General features: G+C 50.5%; 1 protein-coding gene across 2 annotated transcripts in view; it reads left to right on the plus strand.

Annotated features, from left to right (window-relative positions):
• Positions 1-5,135: 5,135 nt before the first annotated feature.
• Positions 5,136-19,811, plus strand: part of ZBTB7C (zinc finger and BTB domain containing 7C) — a 93,526-nt gene continuing 78,850 nt past the window's right edge. For both annotated transcript variants that reach the window (XM_015848221.2, XM_032441324.1), the window contains exon 1: positions 5,136-5,474. The gene's annotated coding sequence lies outside the window, so the exon portion shown is untranslated. The remainder of the gene's footprint in view (positions 5,475-19,811) is intronic.

The following is a 19,811-nucleotide window of genomic DNA, read 5'->3' on the forward strand; positions in this document are numbered from 1 at the left end:
CCCCAGGCCCAGGGGAAGGGACAGGTCCTGGGCACAGAGTGTGCAGGGTGTAGTGTTGAGGGTCATTGTGCTCAGATCATTCCCTGATCCTTTGTGATGTATTTGAATGCTTGGCATCTTGTGGGGGATGAGGGAGGCACAGGCAAGCTTGGCATATGGAGCATGAAGAGAGCAGTCCTAGTGCCTGCCTTCCTCGCCTCCCCGTTGGGATCACCTCATTCCATCATCTCTGGTGGTTTCACATGAGCAAATTCAGTCTGGGGGTCCCCACTTGTGTCCCCATATCTGTATCTCCCATTTGCACCTGCTAAGAGCAGCTCCTGCTGCATCCAGGGAAGGCAGCACCAAGCCCACCCCAGGAGCTGGCAGCCACCCTTCTTGCCTGGATGAGCTGAAGAGGGACTCTTGACAAAGCTGTTCTAAACCTTTTTTCTCCTGGAGGCAAACTCTTCATTCCCAAAGTAAACTGTAGCCAATTTACCCTGGCCCAGAGCCTGGGAACAAGAGACTGTTGCTACACTCAGACAGCCTCTTGAACTAGGGATGCTGCTCTGTGCCATTTTCCCCAAAGGCACTTTGTGTCAACGCCTCCACTCCTAACAGCCTTGCCTCCACTGGATGGCAAAAGCGTGTTCTTGGCATCTGATTTGCAGCATTATAAAGCAAGGCAACCTTCTTGCCAGGACAAGAGAGTCAGATGCTATCTGCCTCCAAGCCCCCTAGGCTCACTGTAGGGCACTGTCCAGACATTCAGCACAACCTTCAGTGCTGGAGGTAGGGAGCCCAGCCTGCACAGCTAATGGATGGCAAATGGGTCCAAGGGCCTCAGAGCCCTCACCATCATCTCCACTGCAGCCACAGCAACTCCTGCATGGGATAGATGAGGGCAGGAGGTGACCTTAATGGCAATGCAAAGGCCACTTTTACCTGGAGGAGTAGGGACGTCTCGTCTCATACCTCCCACTGGACCTTCTCCCTTCTTATTCTTTCTATACGGCTTGTAGCAATGAGAAACCCAGCCCCTCCTTATTGTTGACCCCTCTCCTGCTTAATCCTGAGCCCTCCTGCTCTCTCCAGGCCTCTCTACTATCTACTATCCCTCCTATAGTGGAGCAGCACCCAAACCTTTGCAGCCTGGTCTGCAGTATGACTCCTGGAGGCTGTTTTTGGAGAGTTAAACTGTGATTCTGACTGGGTTCTGCTAAGCCCATGCAAGCCGTGATTTGCAAAGCTTGTAACTAATTCAAAATTAAACAAACCTTCCTGGAAGTGGCAAATGGCACTTTTTGACAGCAAGGACAAATTTCATGCTCTTTCTCCAAAACGAGGAGCCTTCTCTCTCTCAACAGCAATTTCATGGAATTATTTATTTCCAAAAGCTGGACAAAATACTGTGCTTTCCCCTCATTCTTGGAAATGGTCAAAATAGTGTGGCTGAAACTTTCCAGAGAACTTCAGCCTTAGGCAGACATCTAGCATGGAAAAATGTGAGCTTAAGCAATTACAGCTTGGCAAGGCTATAAGCAGAATGACCATACTCCTGAGCATTCCTTTTCCTCGATAATTCTGGGTGCGCAGGGGACTCACTCCAGCGATATACATCCTTGTAAATGTGATGAAGCTTTAGGTCTTCTGCTCTAGGGAAAGCAGCAGAGAGCACAGCCACAGAAGGAGTCCATGTGCTCGTTCTCCTCATACACATCACAGCAGCCTCTGGCTACATGCTGGTCTCCAGCTGCAGATGGGTTCTGGTGCAGGCCCTGTGTTGGGAGAATTATGAAGAAACCAGTTAAGCACCACGGTATGTTGGTGTCACACCCAGCAAATGGCCTCCCCACATGCCAGGCTGTTTCAACATCTATCAGTTTGTTTCTAAAACCAAAAGCAGTAGGTGAAAAGTTCCACGGAGATATTAAGAGGTCCCACAGCTGGATTGCAAGAGCCTGAATCTGAGCACACAGGTGGATCCTAAAAGGACACAGAGCACAGCTGTCCCAGGTCCATGGAAAAGGGCTCTTATCTCAAATGGCCACTGACCAGCAGTGGTTCAATTCAGACTGCACCTGGCATCTCTGCAGACAGTAGAGAATCAAGGGCTAGCCTAAGATGCTCAGATCCCCACACCATGGCTCGCAGACTTGCATGGGCACTGAGCTGGGGCTCATTTTCAGAGCATCCAACTTGAGGAGATGAGAGCTACAATGCACTCTTTGCTGCATGAGTGATAGATAGGGCACCATGCAGGGAGGATCATAGACTATCCTGAGTTGGGGAAGGGACCCATAAGGATCACTAAGTCCAGCTCTGTGCTCCCCACATGTCGACCCTGTTCCCTCACAGCACCCAGCCACAACAGCTCAGCTGAGGAGTAGCTAACCTGTATTCCATTGCTCCTGAAAACACACAAGTGAGCCTCAGCAGCTAGAGACAGGAGATTTGCAGAACAAGCCACAAGAGGGGGATCGTAGTGAATGCAAGAGTTGCTGAAAATCACCTGGAAAAGTATCAAAGGCACAGACTTGGAGGCACTGCTCTGGCTGCTGGAAATCCCATTCACCAACAAGTGACACTAGCAACTTAAAGCTGTGGGTGCAGGAGCTCTGCACTTGGATTGCTGGGGACAGGAATCTGCTAAATTTATCCCTCTGCTGGAGATGAACCACACAGGCCTTTAATAGTAGGTAAACCTCACCCACAAGAGGTCTCTCATTTCAGGCCTACAGATGAGATATTTTCCGGCCCAGTCTCACCCCAGTCCTACCCCTTCCTTCCACAAGCCCCAAATGACTGCTTTCTCCTGATTTTTTGTTTATGGTGTAAGTGTGATATCCTCTGGAAGTGCCTATGAAGGAGCATGGGAGGAAGATGGCTCCTGACTATTTGGCTCCTTGTAGGGTTAAAGCCAGGATGGCTTTTGTGCCTAAAGCAACATCCTTCACGCAAATGTCAGCGTAACATAAATTGTGCTGGGCTCTGAGGAGAAGCAAATGTCAAAAATTAAGTTATTCTTCTGCTCGAATCACAAATCCAAGTAGCATGCAAATAAAGAGAAGCCATCTGTTCGCTCCCAGGGCCATTTCAAGTCAAGCACCCAGCATCAGCTTCCAGCGACACCAGGTCAGCCTGCTGGCTGGCCTCCACACTGTGCTCAGTGAGTCCAGGACTGTACAAGTGTCTGTAACCCTTCATGCTCCTGCTGAGCAGCTTGGCCCTAAAGCTGCTGAGACACTCGGATGCGGGTGTCCCCGCTTCCAGGGAGCTTCACGAGCAGGATTTCAGGGCTTCTTCTCCAAGGCCTCACTTTGGTCCACAAACTGTCAGTATGGGAGGAGTAGAGGAGCCAGACTGCAGCCAGACCATCACAAAAGGAAAGCAGGAGTTATTAGCAAAGGAACTCTCACTGCATCCTCAATGTGTAAATAAAGGACAAAAAGAAAGTAAAATAAAATGAAATCATATCCAGCCCTGTCACTTGCTGAACAGGCAGCTCCAGACTAAAATAAGTTACTGAGATATTGGAGAAAAGCAAACAATGTGACAAAGATAAGAGAAGGACTTTTGGGTTTCTTGTCAGAATCTCACAAGCAGGAGCTTATAATTTAGGTAGACACCTCATAAGTGCTGATGGTCATCTGTGATGGATGTGGTAGTGCAAATACACAGAGAAGATGCTTCTTCTTCAGCTTGGAATGGCGAGATGACCTGTAAACATGATGGAAGCAAGGATGCATTGGTTAGCCACAGCATGAACTTCCTGAGGTGTGGGCTTAGTGCCCATGCTATTAGCCTGGGGCTTCAGCATCCCAATGGGATACCTGCAGGTGGAGAGAGAGCTGTGCCACCTTCTGTCTCATCCAGCCTGGACCCAATCCAGCCTGTGAGTGTCTAGACCCCAGCATGATTTGTTGCCTCCGAGGTCTGCACTCAGGGATTTCCCTACCAGGGCCTTGGGGGCTTAAGGAGCTGCAGACCAGACTCAGACATGTTGAAGCAACCATGACACACTTGCCAAGAGGGAGCTACAGGAGAAGCCTTTACAATGTGACTCACTTGCTGAGCTCTGTCTCACGGCACATTAAACCCTCAGAATCAAAGACCGAAATGCAGGGCATGTCTGGCCCTACAAACACACCACCAGCTGCTTTACTTTTCAAGCACTGCTTTGCTATCGATTACATGTATGAAGATGAGGTATCTCCCTGCTTCTACCACCATTTCCCACACTCCGGAATCACTTCTTTAGCAAATGTCAGAGTGGAAACCATCTCACAGAGACAAGTTTCTGGGATGTATGTCCATGGGGGTCTAGGCAGCGGGTCAGTGGGGGCAATGAGACACACAGTGGGGCAATGAGGGCAATGAGACACACAGTGGGGCAATGGGGGCAATGGGACACACAGTGGGGCAATGGGGGCAATGAGACACACAGTGGGGCAATGGGGGCAATGAGACACACAGTGGGCCATGGCAATGAGGGCAATGGGACGCACAGTGGGCTATGGCAATGAGGGCAATGAGACACACAGTGGGCTATGGCAATGAGGGCAATGGGACACACAGTGGGCTATGGCAATGAGGGCAATGGGACACACAGTGGGCTATGGCAATGAGGGCAATGGGACACACAGTGGGCTATGGCAATGGGGGCAATGAGATACACAGTGGGCTATGGCAATGGGGGCAATGAGATACACAGTGGGCTATGGCAATGGGGGCAATGGGACACACAGTGGGCCATGGCAATGAGGGCAATAAGACACAACCTTTAGGTGTAAGGGCCGGGCTGGATGAGGCCCTGGGCGGCCTGAGCTGCTGTGGGGCAACCAGCCCATGGTGGGGGTCTGTGGGAGCTTTAAGGTGCCTTCCAACCCAACCACCCCACAGTTCCGTGGTTCTACGACCTCTTTATTTCCTCATTGTGGTTATGGGGAGCAGCAGGACTCACGTTGGACACGACGATCCATCCACCCCATCCCGCATCTCCTCACAGCGCTCTCCTCACAACGCCTTCTCTCCCGCCCCTCCGCCCCGCCTCTCCCCGATTGGCCACCTCTTCCCTTCTCCCCGCCCCCTCCATCCCATCCCGCTTTCCCATTGGCCACTTCCCCCGCCCGTCCCCCCTCCCTCTCTCCGGTCGCGTGGAGCTGTCACCCCGCCGAGGTGTGAGGGGAGGGGGGCGTTGGATGGGGGCGGCTCCCCCGGGCGGCGTTGCCCCCCCGGCCCCATAGACACACACAGCGCCGAGCGGGGCGGCACCGCACCGGGCAGCGCCGGGCGGAGGGAGGGAGGGAGCGGGCACACATCCGGGACTGCGCTGTGCTCCGCTACCACACGGCGCCCGCGGAACCACGGGGGGATCCGGAACGCAGCGGGGGCCGACCCGACCCGACCCGACCCGACCCGACCCGACCCGACCCGACCCGACCCGACCCGACCAGTTGTCGGAGAGGCGGAACTCGTCCCGAAGTTCGGAGGTAACGGGGGAGCGGGGCGGGCTGCGGTCGGTGCGGGTCCCGCTCAGCTGTCCCGGTCCCCCGTGCCGCCTCCCCCCCGTTATTGATCCCTATTGATCCCTATTGATCCCTATTGATCCCTATTGATCCCTATTGATCCCATCCTCATCGCTTGCTTCTTTTCCCCGTGTTCTCCCCATCCCAACTCTGTTCCCCCACACCCGCCCCGTCTCTTTTCCGCACTTCTATCCCCTATTCACCCCGTTCCTTCGTCCCTTTTTCTTATCCCATATCCATCCCATTTCTTAACCCCTGCTTATAGAATCTTAGCATTTCCTATATTGAAATGGACCTATGTATTTATCCCATACCCACTCGCTCACCTCAGTGCTTTACCCCAAACCCATCCCATTTCTGTTTTCCCGTATTACCACTTATCCATCCCATATTCATCCTATTCCTTCTCCCTATTCCTTCATCCCATTCCTTCTCCCCATCCCTTCATCCCATTTCTTGACCCCTGCTTATTCCCTATAGAATCTTAATATTTCCTATGCTGGAATGGACCCATGGGGATCACCCCATTCCTTCGTCTTGTTTCTTTACCCTATATCCATCCTATTTCTTTTTCCTGTATTTATCCCCCATTCATCCCATTTCTTCATCATCCCATCCCTTTATCTGGGCATGTCCCTCCCCTAGAATCTGTGCCTGCTGTGTCCCCCCACGTTCCTCCCAATATCCTCCCCCAGGACACGGTGCTGCCCCTGCATGTGCTGCTGCCTGTTTCTGTGCCTCCCCCTGTGTCACCATGTCCCCCCATGTCACCCTATGTTACCCCATCACCCCATGTCACCATGTCCTCCCATGTCACCCTATGTTACCCCATCACTCCATGTCACCATGTCCCCCCATGTCACCCTATGTTACCCCATCACTCCATGTCACCATGTCCCCCCATGTCACCCTGTGTTACCCCATCACCCATGTCACCATGTCCCCCCATGTCGCCCTATGTTACCCCATCACCCCATGTCACCACGTCCCCCCATGTCACAGCATCCCTCAGCAGAGTCCCCCTGTCCCAACATGTCCCTTCTGTCCCCAGCTGTCAGGGGAAGGGGGTGTCAGCGTGGGACAAGGCAGCACCTGGGACCCCCCAAAGGAGCATGGGGTTTATTTAGGGTCATGCAGCTCCATCTCCTCCCCCTGCTGTCTGCACTGTGCTATCGATTGCATGGCCAAACCTCCCCCCTTCCAGTCATAAAGCTCCTAAATGGATGGCCCCATAGAGCCTGTTATGAGCCATATCACTTTCCTGCCTTTCTGTCCTCCTTTCTCCTATGTTTTTCAAAGCAGCACTGAAGGTCTGAGTGCGAGCTTGTGCTGTCTGACAGCCCCATGCCATGCTGCACCCCATTATTTGTAGGGACATGGTCTCTTGCTGGTACAGGAGCTGGGCAGGGGACCTTTGGAGACTCTATGGGGAAAGCAGAGCAAATAGTTCAAAGCTCTTGGGGCATCCCTAGTGATGCATGGATGGTGTTGGGATGGTGCATCTGTACTCTTCCCATCCTGTGGCATCACTTGGTGCTGCCAGAGGATGGATGAGCCTCAAGCAATGGGATCTGTGCCATTTTGGGGGTGTTCTTTCCTTGTGTCACTGTCTGTGCCTTACAGGTGTAGCAGGGGCAGCCCCACTCATCCTTTCATCTCATCAGTTTAATTAGATCCTGTTATCAGGAGCAGAGGGATAACAGCAGTGGGTCAGAAGCTGTAAGTGTGTGTGGGGTCATTTGTGCCCCAGTGTTCCATACACCTCCATGTGCACACAGTGCTGCTCACAGTGCTGTACTGGGGCTCTGTTTGGACTCTGTGTCAGCAGGATGTTCTTTGATAACAGAACTGAGTGATGGTTCAGGATCACAATGCAGAATCACCGCCTCCGCCTGGGGCTGCAGGGTGGTTTGGTCCGACAAATAGGATGGGCACCATGGGAACCCACCCAGGATGACTTTATGGAAATCCAGCCTCTGTGAGCGTGACATGGGGATTTTATGTGTGGCAACCAGTGGACAAGAGGAGCGGTTGTATGGCTGACATGAAAGTCTTATGGCTTATCTGAAGGTTGTCACCTCTGCCAGCCAAGCATCCCACTGGGCATACCGAGTCCTTTTGGGATGTGGGGTGAACAGTGCTCCAGAAGGCCCTGAGTAACCTTATGGGGACTGATTTGCTGTTGGTGTCTCCCAGACTGCTGCTTCTTGCAGATTTGGGGTCCGGTGTAGGTAGGATTTACCTTTTGGCAAGATTGGCATTTGCCCTGTAGGATTTCTTGGTCGTTATGGAACAGGAGCCTCTGGTTCCCAATGGAAGGAGCAGTGCCAATGCTACATGAGCTGGGTTTCCCAAGGTAAGCCTGTGCCCTGTTTTACAGTTGAAGCCCCAAATGATGCTTTTATTGACATACTTATTTACTGACTTGAGCCTTCTCCTCCTTCTCCTTGCTTGGGTTTCTTTAATGTGGATGTCAGAATTGTGAGGCCATTGGATGTGGAAGGAACCTGTGCAATGTACGGGTCCATTCACAGCTCCGTTTCATTTCACCACATTTAGTGGCACTCAGAAAGACCTGGAATGGCTGCAGTGATGCTGGGTGGTGGCTTCACAGTGTGCTTTGAAATCCCAAAGGAGAATCCCATCATCACTTTGCATTTAAGGCTGCAGGGAGCGCTTGGATTGCGTGCAATTAATGGTGCGATGCAGGCACTGATGCACACCAATCTGCATTCATTTCCATTCACTCACAGTGTGCCCGGCAGTGGTTTTGCTTGTTTGTGCAGCCTGTTGCTGTCAGAGCAGCCCTTCTGCATGGCTGGGGTTGTCCTAAGCCTGTGGTCTCCACTGGGGCTCGAGCTGTAAAGCAATGCATCTGCACAGCCCTGCTGCACGGTGCACAACCCAAACGCGTGGGGAGGCTTTGAAGAGTAGTAAATATCAGCCCATAAAATAAAGTGAAATAAATCAGCTGAGGAAATGAAAGCAACCTTCCAGTCCTGAGCGAGTTTCCTCTGGTGCCTTTTTTTTTTTGGCAAGAGCTTTTGTGACACTGGAAATCTGCAGGAACTTTCCATAGTCACTGCCTGGGATGCAGGGAGGGACCAGGGTGTGGGGAGCAGTGATTTGGGGGTGTAGCACTCTCCTTATCCACACTGTCTTTCCCCACACAGGGGGGAAAGCAGTCTCCCACCCCTCCCCACATTTTGGCCTCGGTCCTTATTGTCTCTCAGTATGTCCTGGTTGCTTGGCAACCCTGATGCTGTGAAGGGGACTTCATCATCCCCGTGTCGCCCTCCTCCCCGTGGCTGTCTGTAGAGAGAGGGAAATGTCCCTCTCAGGCTCCTGTCCCCTCTCCAGATGTCTTTGTGATGCAGTAACCCCCAAATCAGTATCCCCCTATCTGCACCTTCCATGTCCCCATGTCCCCCAGCACAGAGCTGCACCCTCCAGCTCCCCATTCCCCAAACTCTGTTAATTCTCCATGGTCCTACAGAGCTGGCTTCAGACCTAGGGGTCAGAATTGGTGCTTGAAGAAATGTGCTCCCTCTGACCCAAAGGGAATTCCTCACTCTTGCCCATACCCCTGTGTTATCACAAATCACAAAAGTGTTTCTATTCCATCTTTTAATGGGATGTCCCAGACTTTGTATGGACAGCTAGCTGGGTTGCTGGAGTCCTTGTGTGGGTCAGCACGAGGTCTCTGTGCTTCATTCAGTTTCTTTAGTTGAGGTGAGGTCATCCTGGAAGTTCTTTATGGGTAAAATCTGTTGAATTAACAGATCAGGGAAGATGGAGCTGTTTGCATGGCTTCTTGTTTCCCAGCAAGTGCTGCTTTTCATCCCATCTCCCAGTTGGGCATCTCCAGGCTCTGTTTTGCCTTTGTCTCCTGGCTGCACCTTGACCAGCATTAGGGCTGTCCTTGTGGGTCAGAAGAATGTTCCCTTGTGACTTATCTACATCTGTCTGCTCCCTGTCCTCTGTGTATTTGTAAGAGCTTTGCATACATGCACACAGACCTTCAACTGGGAATCTGTGCCACAAAGCCTCGGGGTGGAGGAGGCAGGAAGGGATCAGCAATAGAGCTGTGCCATGGGAATGGGGCTTGGATCCCCAGTGGTGCCCCACGTGGAGGTGGGTCTCAGGGATGGAGATGGAGAGCTTGGCCTTCAGATGAGCTTTGCTTTTGTAGCTCAAAGGGCAGCTGACCATACATGCTGTGCATCAGTGAGGCTTTAAACCAGCGAGCAGTTTCACTTCTCTTTTGGTTCATAGAATAGTGGGATTGCTGATGTTGGAAAAGACCTCCAAGATCCCCAGGGTCCAAACCCAACCCATCCCCACTCAGAACTGAGACTGGAAAAGACCACTAAGGTCATCTAGTCCAACCCATCCCCACCATTCCCACTCATAGAGTCATGGAATCATGCTGTGTGCAGCCTAGAATTGCACTGGTTGCACTCCTTACGCCAACCAGGAGCTCATGTCAGGCTCCTTTGCTGGAATTTCATGGCCTGGCCACTGGATCACCTCTGGAATGGTGGGGAGCACTCTTGTTAAACAGTCATTAGAGCACAGTAGGTGCTCTATGGAAGCATTAGGGTTATGTGGTCAGTGATGGCCTTGTGCAGTGGAGAGTGTATGCTGATAGCTTAGCTGCTGCTGACCTCGCAGAACAATGGGGTTTGGACCATCTGTGCTCTGTGTTCTTCCCACCTGCCCCATCGATGCTCTGTACTCAGCAGCAAGGACCCAGCTTGGTGTCTCAGCCCTTAGCAGCTGCATCCATCTCTCTGGTGGGAGCTGGTGCTCTGCCACTTTCAGACCCTGCACACTGTTTGTGCATTGTGGGCTTTGCATCTTTCCAGTTTGTTCGATGGTCTTTGTGGGGACAGCCTTGCTTCTCATGGCTTTTTCTGCTGGCTGGGAGGAGAGCTCCGAAACTCATCAGCCACGCAGATGGAGAGGCAGAGGAGTCATTTGGTTAAGTCATGGGATTCTCTTTTGTTGTTTTGAGACAGCCACGGGGCAGTGGAACCCATAGGGCTTTACGGCTCTAAGTGCAACAATTAAAAGTAGGGGCTATTTAGCAAACTCTGCATAGCTGTTTTCCTTCTTTCATAGTTCAGCTATACCTTTTAATTAATTCTCTTTAATTGCTTTTAATTTCCTTGCCTCCCCCTTTCTCCCTCAGCATAAGCAGTGCTGTCATCCTCTCTGATTGCCTTTCATGTTGGATGCTCCACGTTTGATTTCACTTCACCCACGTCATGTCTCTCAGCTATTCAATTCCTGGAAAGCTCCAGCTCCAGAGATAGGATCTAAGTGGATTCACAGAACCTAAAGGGATCTTATGCTTCATGGCTTTGTTGATACAGGAGATAAGCAAAACTTAATGACAGATCCACCCTCCTTGGACAAGGGCTGCTTTCCATCACCTATATCTTTGTGCTGGGGGCTGCTCCTTTGGGATGAGCTCCTGGGCAACCCAGTCCAGCCCTGCAGGAAGGCAGCCCTGCCAGCTGCTAGCATTCCCTGCCAGTCAATGGGCTTAGGATGGGTTGCAGGACGAGATGTGCAGGGATGTGGCTGGATGAGAGAGGCAGGGTGCTTCTTTCTACCAGCCCGTTGTTAACATGTTGACATTTGTCTCTGATAGCTCTCAGTTTTAATGTGCACGAAGGAGCACGATGCCTTCTGGTGGAGGTACTTTCCAGCCCAGTCGAAAACAAAACCAGATGAAAATGCTGACAGACATCTTGGGTCCAGCCCTCAGCAGTGGATGTCAGCGTCACTCTGTGGAGCCTGGCCAACATGCTCCATCTGATGATGCCTCAGGGCTGGGAATTGGGTATATAGGTATTCTATAGCATTGCTCTTCTTGAGTGGAGTCACTGTGCTGTCTGGTCTACCCTCAGTTCCTCCTGCTTCTCTCTTTAGAATGGTGTTTGAGTGGAAACTGAGGCAGTGGGGTGAGGGGTGTGAGGAGTGTGTCTTAGGGCTTCGGGGTGCCAAGAAGAGCAGCAATGCAAGCAAGAATCTCCTACTGAAAGGACAGACTCATGCTCAGAATGGGTTATTGCTGCCCCATTAACAGCCTAAATGACAACAGCAGTAGTAACACAGCCTTACCATGTCCCTGCCCCAGGGCAAGAGCCAGTTCTGGTGGGTGAGGCATGGCAGGGCACAGGGAGGTGGTGGGACAGGAGGTGATGGGACATGGGGAGGTAGGAAATGGGGAGGTGGGACAAGAGATGGTGGGGCAGGAGGTGATGGGATAGGAAATGATGGGTCACGGAGGTGGGACAGGAGGTGATGGGAAGCAGGGAGGTAGGACAAGAGGTGATGGGACCTGGTGGGACAGGAGGTGATGGGAGATGCTGGGTGCTGCTCTAGAAGGCACAAGCTCTGCACAGCACGCAGCATCTCAAGGTGTTTATGAGCTGTTTCATTTGGCTGCTGAGCATTCCCTTTTGTAGGGCATCCCACTGTGGGCAGGATTAGTGGCAGCAGGGCTACCCTGGGGATCTCCTGCCCCCAGTTTTGTGTCCCAGTGCCAGAGCAGCTCTGGAGCAGATAGTCACCGTGATGCACAATTCCTGCTCCCATCTCAATAACCGCCAGGACCGTGGGTTGCCAAGGTCTCCCCGTTGCTATAGCAAGAGGAGATGGGGCTGAGCTCTGCCTGAGCTCTGCCGCCCTGCATTTCCCCGACCGACAGCTCCTAATTGCACCTGGAACGAGCCGCATAGATCACCGAATTAATATTTCATGTCCTTAAAAAATAAAATAAAATAAAATAAATTACCCAGGCATTTTCCCCTTGAATCAACCGGAGGCTCTCAGTGGCTGGAATGAGTTTGCAGCACGAGTGGCGAAGTTACAATATTTATCTCCATAAACGCGTCACCCGAGCCACACTCTTCCTCGTGGGTAATTAACGAGAGGCCAATCAGCGCCGTGCCGGGCAGACACCGGTTTGCCTCTGGGCGTGCCGAGGAGGTGATTTATGAGAGGGATGGGAGAGCTGTGGGTCTGGACAGAGCTCTGAGCGAAACCGCGGCGGAAAAAGAGGGGGAAAAAAAGGAAAAAAAATAAAATAAAAGGAAAAAATTAATAATAATGGTATATATATATATAAATAAAAAACACCCAAGAAAAAAATAGCCAAAGCGTTTGCAAGGCTGTTGGCACAATTGCTGCCTGCCCCAGGAGCACCCACGGCAGGAGGCAGTGCTGGTAATCCCATCGCTGCGCCCGGGGACTTGGATGGGGTTGATGAGAATTCAGGTGAGATGCAAATAACGTGTCCGGGAAGGGGGAGGTGGGGGGAGGGGGGTGACATGCTGTCCCTCCCCTTTTTGTGTTTAAAGTGTTGTTTTTGAAGTTTAACCCTGTACTGAACGCAGCCCGGAGAGGAGCCTGTGTGATGTGTGGGGCGGAGGGAAGCTTTGGGCAGGGCTCCGGTTTGAGGTCGGGGCCGCGTTTTGCATGTCGGATGCTGGCCAATGCACAGATGCATTTTGTTGTTTTTTCTTTTCCCTTCTCCCCATCAGATAACCTCTGTTTTTAGGGAAAACCTTGAAAACGAGTCTGCTGAGCAGCACTGTGAGTTCTCTGTGCAGGGAGGGCTGTTGTCTCCTATAGGATAACAGCCCCTGGGGAGGTTATCTCTCCATCCTGGTGCTCCCTTTGCCCCCAGCGCTGCTCGCAGTTGGGATGGTGCTCTCCTTGAGCTGAGCTCACACCTTCTGAGCTCTGCTGTGCCTTCATCTGATCATTGCTCAGCGGTGATGGCTGAACGGAGCAGTCTGAAAGGTTACGTCCTGCTGTAAATGTCACATCCTCCGCTGTTCATTCGGGGCTGATCTTGATGTGGTTGTGCTCCCCGTGCCCCTGGGAGGCAGGAGGAGGCAGCTTTTGGTCTGCAGTGCTGGTTCTGATTCCGTCCTGCTTCTCTTTGGTGTGAAATGCAGCTGGGGGACTCTTCTGTAGGTGCTAACTGTTGTGTTGTGTCCTATTCTATTCTGTTCTACATCCATTCCTCTCTGTTCGATGTGATTACGTTCCGTTCCACTTCTATTTCGTTCTGTTCTACTTCTACGCTACTTCTGTTCTGTTCCTCTTCTGTTCTTCATCTGTTCTAGCCCTTTTCCTTCCCCTTCCCCTCTCCCATTCCCTTCATTTTTTTTAGGACCAAGGGTGCAGGTAAAGGGAGATGAGGATGGACTGGGCAAGACCAAACAAAGGAAAAGAGAGGGAGGAGAAGATAAAAGCCCCCCTGAACATAGCAGGGTGTATGCAATTGTACGTGAACAAGAAGAACAGCCCTGGTCCGTGTAGAAGGGAAAGCATCTGTCCATCCACCAGCACATAAGCAGCCCTTGGGTACAAGCAGGCATGAAACCTCATGCACAGCATCACAGCTTAGTTGCGGTGGGCAGGGACCTCTGGATCCTTCAGATCCATCCAGAGCTGGGGTTCAGGTGGTTTTTGGGGAGCTCCAAAGGGGAGATCTCATCTTGAGAGCAAGATGTACATCAGCCTGGCTGCATATTTTCTAGTCCTCCACTGCTGCAGGCAGGGCTGGCATTGGAAGGCTGCTTTCCATGACTCAGAGGATAATGAGCACTGTCTGTGCTCACCCAATGCACTGCTAAGAAAGAGCAGAGAGCTGCAAAAGGGGTTTGCTTCCTGGGAAGAAGACTTGTATTAATTTCAGTCCAGTTCATCTCTGATAGTGGGCTTTCAGACCTCAGAGATTCCCGCTGCGTGACCACTTTCTCATTTATTTATTTTTTATTTTTAAGACACGGGAGAGAAACATCAGAAGGTCTGCGGGGAAATGCAGCTGCCCTCTCACACCTCTTCAGTTGCAGCCTTGTAGAACTGGCACAGAATGCATGCAAAGTGCAAAGCAGCAGATGGCTGACGTTCTTGAATGTAAGGGACACTGAAATCTGTTGTTACGACCTATGCAAACTCCATATAAAGGGGTGATGGGTTTGCATGGGTGGGATGGAAGGAAATCAATGGTGATGGGTTTTGGAAGTGGAAAAGGGATGGGGAGGGGAGCATGGGGCTCACCCCCATCTGCCAGGAGGCTTGAGCTGAGTCTTGTGCCCATGTTAATTTTTGTTAATGAGAAGGAGTGAGGGGATCCAGCTGCTCGGTGGGTTGGTTGGTGTTTGGATGCAGAGCAGGTTTGTGTTGTGGCAGAGCTGGAACCTAAAAGTTCTCCCATGTGGTGCAGTGTGTGAAGGACATCACTCTGCTCACTGGATTCTCCTTCCCAGCTGGCAGAGCTGGCAATGCTTTTCTCCCATGCTTTAGAAGAGTGGAACTTCACAGTTTGGAGCTGCCCAGCAAAAAATATAGGGGAATTTGCTACCTGCCCCATGCGGATGGTTGTTTTTACTCCTTATTTTGCATGGTGTGAGCCCTCCCCCCTGGCAGCACCCCTCACTCATGAAGGTGCAGCCGGGCTCAGCACTGCTGGGAGTTTCCCCTATGCAGTAGCAGGCGGTGCTTTTCATCACTTCTTCCAAATGCAACTCCCAGCACGGCCTGAGTCACATTCAGAAGTGCAAAACAGGGATCCTCCTGTTTTCCTCCAACAAACAGTGCTGACAGAATGGGTGATGCAGTGATCCGCACCCAGCTCTGCACACACTTGCAGGAGAAACCAGGTGCACAGAGCAGGGCAAAGCAGAGCAGTGTCAGCAGCTCGCTGAGCCAAGGGCCAGCTGGCAGCAATGGGAGTGAGCATGGCTTTTACAAACAGCTTGTGCTTTGGTCGATCTTGGATGATCTCTGATGCTGCCACCTCCAAAGAGAGCCCCAAAGTGGTCCTGAACCCACCCCAGACTCAGATCTGCAGACAGCTGTCCAGTTCAGCTGGTGGGAGCTGAGCTTGGGCAGGGTGCCTCTGTCATTGCTGGGAGAATCCCCTCTTCCTACAGCCCTGTGAGTTCCTGCTGCTCACCCACTCCAGAGACAGCCCTGTTCTTGTGTTTTATTTTATGTTGATATTAAAGATGTCCTTTAAAGCAGTGTCAGCTCACAGGCCATCACTTTTATGATTAACAGAATGCCACTTGCCTGGGGTGTATTTGAGAGCATCAAGGAAGAGGCTATTTTAAAGTAATAAGTGAGGGCTAAATTAATTTTCATTATTTGCATAACAGCATCCTCTAATTAATAGGTTATGGGCAGCCTCAAAGGTAGCACTGGAGTGGGGTCTCCAGTGAGGCTGTGGGAGAAGGGTTTTATTGCTGGGAATGGCAGCTTTGCTCCATCTCTTGGTAGATTTAGCAAGCAGAGGGTGTCTGAAGCAGTGCTGTGGGGTAGAATGCACCTTTCCTGAGTCAAGGATCTTCCTTTGGTTCCCTCTCTGTTTCTCCCTCCTATTCTATGCTGTGGTGCAGCATGTGTGATAACAACGGCATTGGGTTGCATCAGGTAGCGTGGGATACAGGCTCAAAGCAGGGGAGAATGGGTACTATGTTTTGAGATGGGAAGAAGATAGAAGACCTTGCTGTGCCTTCTGAGCTTCCCACAGAAATAATCTGCTGCCTGCAGAGCTTCTGCAACGTGGCCTCGGGTCTGCGTGGGATTTCACACCCACTCATCCCAGCAGGGACCTCGGGGTTTTGCTTTTCTTTTGGTTAACATCCACTCCCTCTTTGCAAAGGAAAACTTCTGATATCTGTCTGTGTTTTCATTCATTTTTTCCACCAAACCCTTGTGAGATACACCATGCTCTGAGCTGCTGTAGGTATTACTGGGAAGTGAAGGCAGTTATGGCTGTGCACTCAGTGTTGCTTGTGACCCAATGTCAGCACTCATGGGTGCCTGGGAACCAACATCTTGCTAACTTCCTTCAAGTGAGACAAACCTGAGTGATGCTGATGGGCTCTGACGAAGGAGACGCATTGCTGACAGACAGCAGCTGTTTCAGAAATAAACGACCAAAATAAAACCACCCCAAACCCACACACGTGGGTTTCAGAAGTAAAAATGTGTGCTCCTGTTGCACATGCCACAGTATCCCATCACCAACAGCAGCCTTCCAAGGAGGGAGTGTGTGTCTTTATGCAAGGGACTGAGATTCACGCAGCTCATTTGTTTGGATGCAAATCACTGCAGACCTTTCCCTGATAAAGATGGGGAAAGGGGAGCTTTCGTAAGCCTCGCATCCCCTCCACATTTGAGCTGCTGAGTGGATTAATAGTGATGTGAGAGCCAAATGCCCCATTAGAGACCATCTGCACTCTGCTATACTCTGCCGACTGCTGCTCCTTGGGTGGAATCTTGACACAGCTCTTCAGATGCTACTTACAAGAAAGTCCATTTCTGTAATACCTTCAAGAGTGGCTCATGGCACACATACCCGGGAGCACTTTCCCAAAGCCTTGAGCTTTTCTTTTCGTTCTTGCAGAAACAAGCCAAGGAACCTTTAATTAGTGCCTTTAATTAGAGGGTGGGACTCCCATTTTGTATCTTACCTAAGGGACTGCATGGGCACCAAGTCTTGCAGATGTCACCTTAGGGCATTGCTTCAGTGCTCACAAGTGGTGTTTTCTTCTTGTGTTGTTTTTTGGGTGTTTTTTTATTATATTATATTTTATTTTTTTGGAGGATTCTTATTGAAGAGAAGCCTAGACTTGGTTTTGTACCAACAGGTTCCCAGTTTAGGTGCCAAGAGAAAAGGAGCAGCTTCCTTAGGACTGTTGGAGGCTGGGATATTGACTGAGCTTCAGCAACTGGGAGTCATACAGAAGGGCACGGTTAAAGCACAGAGCTGTGTGTAGAGTGAAGAAAGAGCTGAACGCAAAGGGGCTTGTTGCTTTCCTGTCCCTAACCTCAGAAAGCGACGAGGTAAAGAGATCCAGAGAAAGGACAATGAGAGAAAAAGGCAAAATAGAGATCGATGTTTTTCTATTGCAATCATTCTTTTCTGCAGCTGTCTCATAAAAGCAGTGGCGTTTTGTCATGTTCTGTGCTTTATGCCTCCCGTGACCGTGCTGGGATACCTGCTTTTATATGGTGGACAATGGCAGTGCTGTTGGCAATGAGCTGCATTCTGAGCTGCGCTGCACCTCATGTGGATTCACATTAAATAAATAGAAGGAGCATCCAGCCTACAAGAGCCGTGCTGTGCAAGCAGGCATATAAACACGTCGGTTATTCTTTGGTGTTCAGTTCAATGCACACCTCTTGCTGGAAAAGAGTTAGTATTTCAGACCTCCCGTAGCCCTGTTTGGGGTCTCAGTGTAGGGGAGAAGGATATTTTGGGCTTGGGTTAGTCCCTTTAGAAGGCTGATATGGTAGAAGGTAGCGGTCTGTTAGATGCCTAATTCTTTGCTTTGTCACTGGTACCGAGTGCTTTCAGTATGAGGAAGTCTCAGTGTTTAAAAAGTGAATCAGGATAAAACAGATCTCAGGTAGGATAATGAGAATGTGAGGATGTTAAAGTTGGCAGGGGTAGGGACCATACAGTTAGGTTTGTGCCATTGGATAGAGTGCTGCTGATGCTCTGGGACTGATCCTTCTGCCCCTGGCTGACTTACTGAACAGCTCTTTGCTCCATCTCTCACCCCCACGAGGTCATGCCTGAATGGTGATAGTTAGGGACATGGTTAGTGGGCATGGTGGGGATGGGTTGGGGTTGGACTTGATGAATGTGGGAGTCTTCTCCAGATACAGTGATTGTATGATGCTGTGAACCAGGCTGGAGCCAGTTTGGAACAAGGTTGGTGGGACAAGAGCTGATGGTCTGGTTGCACCAGAGGAAGGTTCAGGTTGATGAGAAGTGAGATGGAGTGTGGCTACAGCTGTGTCCCCAGACCCTTCACCATGGCCTTTGGCTGACATGTGCACCCATCAGCATGGGTATTACTCATCTGAAGAGTGGTTTTAGGCAATACCCTTGGTTGTCATTGCCGGCTGCTCTTGTTGTGCCCCCAAAGCCTTGCAAATCACTCATGGCTTGACACAGTTGTCTGTGTGTATGTGAGGAGAAACCTACTGAGAAGTTGTTTTTATTATATGTTAGTGCTAGCAAATAAATAATGTTCCCTCTGCATTGTGCATGGGGAGATGGTGTTTTCCCGTGCCTTCAAATCTGGTGATTAATTATAACCATTAATCCCCATGAATGACAGCAGTATATTAGGAGCGGAGCATGTGTTAAAGTAATTTGAGAGACTGTTCTCGGGTCATAGGCTAACCTATTCTCTTCATATATAGTATTTTCATAAGGTGTATGTATTTCTAGACTTGAGATGTAGGCTGGAGATGAAATTTGAAGCAAGTACAGAGATGGATCGTGTACCAGGGCAGTGCTGGGGTCTCAGTATCACAGCCCAGACAGAAAGCAAACGATAAAATCAGTGTAAAATCACTCACAAGTTGGATTTAGGAAAGACCAAACTATTCATAAGCAGAAGCTGAATTTGGCAACTTGATACGTTCGAAATCCCCGGGGAGAGTTAATTTACTTTTAATGTCCAGGCATTTCGTTTGAAATGCCAAAATGAAATGTGTCATTTTGGAAATGCCAGAGCGTTTCTTTCTGACATCTTCTCAATGAAGCTTTTCAACTCCTTTGTTTTGAAACGGCGGTTTTCAGTTAGAAGGAAGAAAGGTTAAGCAAGACGGTTAAATGACTTGACAGTGAATGAAGACATTTCATTTTGATTTACATGGAACGTGGAGGGGTGGCACGCTCGGTTTTTCTTGTAGCTGATCCCCTTTCCCTTCCCCGAAATCTGTTTCCAATTGACCTCAGCCATTTTGATTCCTACTTTTAGCACAAATAGGAAATGTCATCGGATTAAAATAATAATAATAAATCCTTATTCCTCCTCATCCAGTTCCTGAAAGGGCTTAGTGGGGAAATGGTGAAAAGCACTGATTGTAGACCCGAAAGGGAAGGTGCAGAACAGCCTCTCAGCATCTGATGCTCCTACGTACAGGATTTCTTGTTGGGCTGAAAGAAGAACATTGAAGCCAGTTCCTCACCTACTGGTTCCTCAGCTCTGCCCTGGGCTGTGCCTGCCTTCTCTTGCCTTGCCCTTCCCTGCAGAATAAGGACCAGAAGGTTTTCCCCTCTCTGCGCTGTGTGGCATGATGTGGGTTCCTTCCCATGGCAGTTATGAGCCCCTGATAATTTAATTTAAGACTCTGTAGGAAGCTGTGCTGCCCTGGGAAGTGAGTAATGCTCAGCAGGAAGGAAACTGCTGAAATCCAAATAGAAATCCTAGCAGGGTTGTGCAAAAATGACTCGGAAAGCACTGC

Source organism: Coturnix japonica, chromosome Z (assembly GCF_001577835.2).
Source record: "Coturnix japonica isolate 7356 chromosome Z, Coturnix japonica 2.1, whole genome shotgun sequence".
In the NCBI taxonomy this organism is placed as follows: Eukaryota; Metazoa; Chordata; class Aves; order Galliformes; family Phasianidae; genus Coturnix; species Coturnix japonica.